We start from the raw sequence: 6,641 nt of genomic DNA, 5'->3' as shown, positions 1-6,641 counted from the left end.
CAGCTACAAAAAAAAAAAAAAAAAAAATTTTTTTAATAAGATACGTATCTTCTAAATATGAAAAGTCTGGACTAAACAAATCAACTCTATGTCCAAATTATTATAGTTTGATAAGTGATAATATGTACAGTAATTCAAAATACTAAGTGTCTTCAGAGTGGACCCCTATATCTTCTTTATCCTCAAATGACAGCAGAGCATTTCAGTGTATTGGTAGTTATGCCACTTACATCGATTTATTCTTCCTCAAATTAAAATTTTAAGTTCAGAGGTAAATTCACAAGATTATATTCTGAGGCATGTGTGTTGTGTTATCTATAGGTTGAAATATAAACACTCTCTTCCAATGTTTAATCAAAAGCCTGAAATTTTTAACTATAAAAATGCCTAAATCAGTCATGTTAGGGCAAATGTTGCTGTCTTCATTTAATTCATTTGGCATCATTTGCCAAAAGAAATACACAAAGTCATACAACTACTATTACTTGAAATTTTTTTTCCACTAAGGAATTGATAACTGTTGAGGATGTAATGCATAAAAAAACCAACAACCACAAAACAAAAAAGCAACTCATCACTTTCTATTTACTTGTTTTCAATGTGTTAGAATCATAAAATGATAAAGTAGACACTGCCTCTTTGAAAACTGAGTGTTGGAGCTGAATGAATCAAAGCCTCTCAGCTTCTCTTCCTAGAGGCCAGGGACTCTATTAATTCTCATAATTACTTATTAATCACCATCACTTTTTCTGTAGTATTGACTTACAATGTTCTATTTATTATTTATCAAGTTGTAGTTATTTTGTTATTGTTTATGCCAAATATTCATTGCCAAGCTTGGAATGACCTAGAACATTTTTCAAAAGCATGATTAGATTTACTTCAGGATCAATTATCTTATGAAAACCAAATTTGAAAAGCCACAGTGTTAATTGTTATAAAATAACACTGCCATTCTTGATTGCTAGAGCTTTGTTAGCACCTTAGATGCAATTGAAACTATGCTCTATTACATGTAAAAAGTTTAATAAATTCTGTACATCATTAGTGTAGGTCTCAATATTTATTATGAGACCAGTGGTTTGGAAATAGCTTGTTGCATTAAATAATCAAATGGTGTGTCAGCTAAAAAAAAAAAAATTTTTTTTTTTTTTTTTTTAACCATCAGCTTTAAGTCACTGCTTAATTAGTATCACACAGAAATATTCTAAATAATTTCCTTCTAGAAGCTTTAAGGCCAAAATAACTGAAGCATTGTCTTAAAAGTGGATCTGTAGAATTTATCTTTTTATAAGAATATTGTGATGACTCAACAAATTATTTTTTTCTACCAACTTGTCTTCAATTTTTTTTTTAAAATCCCAACATTTTCTTTTTATCACCTTGTTTTCTGGGTGTTCTGGCCTGTTACTGTCTTTTTAACAAAGCGAAATGGAGTGAGAGGGCAATTTTTTGATTTGACTGAGTATCTTCCATTCTCTTAATGCCCATATAGAGAAAAACAACAGAACTGGGGCTGGGGATTAGGATACATATGTGGGTGTTATGGATGGTTGTGAAAGGAGAAATTGGAGTCTCTTTTCTAGGCATGCACTAACGCATATGTTAGAAATGATTTATTTTAAAGCACTCTGTCCCTTAAAAGGAGCGCTGGTGGCGAAGTGCCTAAGGCATCTGACTGCTAACCAGAAGGCTGGCAGTTCAAACCCACCAGCCATTCCTGGGAAGGAAGATTGGGCAGTCTACTTCCGTAGAGATACTTACTGCCTTGGCAACCCAAGGAGGGGGCAGTGAGTTTTTTTGTTGTTGTTTGTTGTGTTTTGTTTTGTCCCTTAAATGTAGAATGAGGAGTTTAGAAAACCTATGGATTTAGGAACATTCAAAATGGCTTTTCTAGCAGATTCAATATTATGAATTCAGACACTTAAATCGTGAACACAGTAATTACTAAGAACACTACATAGAGGTCCTGGTTACCTGATTTTGTTTTGTGTTTGGCACCCGTAAGAAAACAGAGAAACTTGAGAGAGATCTCAAATATTTAAGGACTCAAGAAAAAAGTGTAATAAGAGAAAATATCTCTTTCTTACAAAGGAATATCCTTAATTTATTGAATTTGTAGAAAGTAAAATGGGAGTTCTCATGCTTATAAGGCCAAAGTAATCAGTGGAAGGGAGTAGTACTTGTTAATTAGATTATCATCTTAGAAACACAAAAGCAACTACTGAAATAGAGGGGAAAATGGTTAATTTGGGCTCACTGTTTCTGGATCTGTTATTCAAGATATACATACTGTCTTTTTCTTTTTTGTACATGAAAACAATAAAAATTCTGTAATTTGGGTATGGATGGGTTCTTTTGTATGTGTTACCTATCTACTGAAGAAAGGGTTAAGTAAATACATGAATTTTTCTCTAAACTTTTCACGTCCTAGATGTGGAAAAGACCATGAGCAAATATACTGTGGATCTGTGTATCAAGTAAAACTGAAAAAGTTACCTGCTGGCAATCAAAAGGCATTTCTTAAGTGACACAAGTGCCAGACCAGATGCCCATAGGCAGTATGTAGGATCACATGTGTTTCTTTAAAACCCTTTAAACTCTGATGAAAAATCAGAGACTTCGGCCCAGGGTGGAGAGATGTTTGGCCATTAATTAGTCCTTATTTTTGCTGATTGTCCAATTCTAACTAGCTTAATTGTAGAGACCATGTTGGCTCATAGTTAACGTAAAATATTATCACATTTAGGTAAATCTGGAAACCTTAGATTCAACCATCTCTGTTACTGACTGAACATAAATTTATAATCCCTTTGAAACAAAATGAACCAAAGGGCTTCTCCTTATACAGAACTCACTCTTGGTTTGTGAGCCCCTGGAGGACAGTGCCTGCATGTGGCTATCACCTGCCAGGATTTTGTATATAAGAAAATACTTCTTGGTGACTAAAATTCTTGCCAACTCTTGTATGTACATTTGATGCTACTTAGGTTGGTTGATAATGTGGCTATTAGAATTTGGATTGTGTTGATTTGTAAATGGGTATGGTCTTTCACTTTAACATTGTCCATTTCAATACATTTTAAAGTTTTCTCATTGGTTTCTAGGATTCATACTCTGTTCTAGTTTGACTGTTTCTTAGTATTCTCTTTCTCCAGTCTCCTAAAGTGTTCTCCATAACCCCTTTAATGGTCTTACCCATTTCTAAGGCTGAAATTACTATCTTTAGAAAGATACTAGTATCTCCCCAGCCCCCTGTACTTTCTTCCAAGTTTTTTCATACATGAATTTCTAATTACCTCCTTGTCATCTTCACCTAGCTACTAAGAGCCACTGTCCAAATCCTAAGACCACATGATGCTTCTGATGCTATACCAAAGGCAGAGAACTCAGGCATAACCTGAAGCCAGTTGATACAAACTCTTATATCTTATAGTCAGATGAAGTTTGCATGCTTCTAAGAAAGTGCTTAATTTTTTTTTTTTTTAAGTGTTAGTATTTAACCTCAAAACTTCAAGAAAAACAGCAAGCTTAAAGGTGTATCCTACTTATCCCGTGAGTGCACACAGCCCATCAACAATTACATTAATAACTAAATGGTTTATCCAAAAATGCCTTTGCCACAGTCCTCAAGGAATTTATCATCTGTTTGAAGCAGGACCTGAATATGATATATCTATCATATTTTAGAGGAACTCTGGTAGCGTAGTGCCTAAGGCACTTGACTGATAACCAGAAGGCTGGCAGTTCAAACCCACCAGCCACTCCTCAGAAGGAAGGTTGGGCAATATACTTACGTAGTGATCCTGCTTCAGAAACCCAAGGAGGGGTCACTATGAATCAGGTGCGACTCAATGGCACATAACAACAACAACTGGATTTTAGAATTGGGACCTTACTAACCCCATTTGTTTTGCTGATACTGGGTGTGCTATTTAAGTTTACAAAGCATTTCCTTAGATTTGGCACAGAGGATAATAGCTTGGTTTTACGAGTGAGGAAGCCAAGTCAGCAACATTAAATTGGCTTGCCTAAGATCAGGATAAGGAGCTCTGGTAGTGAAATGGTTAAGTGCTGACTGCTACTTAAAAGTTTGGCGGTTCGAACCCACTAGCTGCTCTGAGAGAGAAAAGACCTGGTTGATCTGCTTCCATAAAGGTTACAGCAAATAAAACTCTATGCGGCAGTTCCACTCTGTCACACAGAGTCCCAGTACCTAAGGTAATTTTTTGCCTTCTGTGTCCAGTTAGTGAGAAAGGGATTCCCTCCCCAGAATTATGGGGATAGCTGAGAACATCACACCCAACACTAGACAGGTGAAATTGACAATTCATTTGTCAAATACACTCACAGCCTGGGGGAGGACACTATATGCCACGAAGAGCCACCTAGGGGTGCACTGTGGAATGGAATGAACCAGCAGGGGCTATGGGAGGCAGGCTTTGTAGCAACAAGAGGATGGGGTGAGCTCTGGTTCCCATGGGACAATGTACTTGGCTTGTTTGAATAATTCTATGGGATGGCAGAGGAGCTCTGGTAGCATAGTGCCTAAGGCACTTGACTGCCAACCAGAAGGCTAGCGGTTCAAATCCATCAGCCACTCCTTGGAAGGTTGGGCAATCTACTTCTGTAGTGATACTGCCTCAGAAACCCAAGGAGGGGTCACTATGAGTCGGGGCCAACTTGATGGCACATAACAACAACAACGTGGGATGGCAGGGAACTAAAGCCCACTATTCCCAGATAAGCAGGCACTGTACATTTCACACGTTTGACTTTGTGGATCCTAACAAATTATGGCTAATACTGTGAAGAATGGAAATTACAGAACATGTACTCAAGAGGAACCTGTACATAGACTAAGAGGCAGTCATTCAAGCAGTACAAGGGGATACTGTGTGGCTTAAAATCAGGAAGGGTGTGCATCAGGGTTATATCCTCTTGCCATACTTACTCAATCTGTATGCTAAACCAATAATCAAAGAAGCTGGACTATACGAAGAAGAATGCAGTATCAGGTCTGGAGGAAGACTGACAACTTGCGATATGCGGATGACACAACTTGCTACCTGAAAGTGAAGAAGAAACTTACTGATGAAGAGCCAAGACTATAGCCTTCAGGGTAGATGAAACCTCAAAAGAAAAATCCTCACAACTGGACCAATAAGTATCATCGTGATAAATGGAGAAAAGACTGAAGTCAGATTTCATTTCACTTGTATCCACAATCAACACCCATGGAAGCAGCAGTTAAGAAATCATGATGTATCGCACTGGGCAAATTTGCAAAATACCTCTTTGAAGTGTTAAAGAGCAAAGATGTCAGTCACTCTGAAGACTAAAGTGTGCCTGACATAAGCCATGGTATTCTCAATAGACTCATAAACGTGTAAGTGGAGCAATGAGTATGGAAGACCGAAGAAGAGTTGATGCCTTTGAGGTGGGGTGTTGGCAAAGAAATACTGAAAATACCATGGACTGCCACATGGATGAACAAATCTGCCCTGGAAAAAATGCAGCCACAGTGCTCCTTGGAAGTGAGAATGGCCAGACTTCGTCTCACCTACTTTGGTCATGCTGTCAGAAGGGACCATTCCCTGGAGAAGGGAGGGTATCATGCTTGGTAAAGTAGAGGATCAGCAAAAAGTGGAAGACCCTCTAGGAGATGGATTGACACAGTGGCTGCAATGATGGGGCAAATGTAGCAAGGATTGTGAGATTGGCACACTACTGTTCTGTTGCACGTAGGGTCATGGTGAGTCAGAGCCAACTTGATGGCACCTAACAACAACCACCCAATAATTTGGTGAGAGTTGCAAAGACCATTGGCTAGAAGAGCCACATTGAGTAATTCGCTGCCCCACAGACTTCATTAATAGTCAGGTGAAATAAACATTTAAGTAATAAGGGGGAGAACTCACCTGGTGTAGGATTTATCTTAAGTCCCCTACTGAATTTATTAGGATTGCCATACAGTTGGCTAGTAAAGATAAACCTTAAGCAGTGCACTTGTACACCGTTCCAAGGTCAGTGTTCTGTATTGGCTAATTGTGCCATTTACTTGACAGCATCAGCAAGATTTAAAACTCATAGTCAAAACCAAAAGAATTACCAAACCTACTGCCATCAATTCTGACTTGTACTGACCCTCAGTGGGTTTCCAAAGCAGTAAATCTTTACAGAAATAGATTGCCCAGTCTTGCTTCCGCAGAGTGGCTTGTGGGTTGGAACTACCAACCTTCTGGTTAGCAGTCAGATGCCTTAGGCACGGTGCTACTAGAGCTCCTTACGCATAGTCCAAGGCATTGTTAAAATAGAGACTGTGGTCATAAATAAAATTCCTTCTCCTAGTACTTGGAAATGAACCAGAAATGTATGGGCCACCTTCCCCCAAAATAACTGAGAGGATTAATATAAAACTGCTTATACATCTGACTAAAAGATGGATAAAGAGCTTAACTTGAAAACATTTTATCAAGGATGGTGTTAAAGTTTTGAAGAGGATGAGCCAACTGCTGGGAAATGACACTGAGGGAACAAAAGAAAAATCAAAAGGGAAGGTAGGGGCTTCTGGTGGTGCATACTTGGGCACGCTGTGAGATTTCTTAATTCCCTAGAAAAAGACATTGTCGCTATCTAAG

This window comes from Orycteropus afer, unplaced genomic scaffold (assembly GCF_000298275.1).
Source record: "Orycteropus afer afer isolate SDZICR_OR568_19922 unplaced genomic scaffold, OryAfe1.0 scaffold00129, whole genome shotgun sequence".
Classification (NCBI taxonomy): domain Eukaryota; kingdom Metazoa; phylum Chordata; class Mammalia; order Tubulidentata; family Orycteropodidae; genus Orycteropus; species Orycteropus afer.
This window is presented reverse-complemented; position numbering follows the sequence as displayed.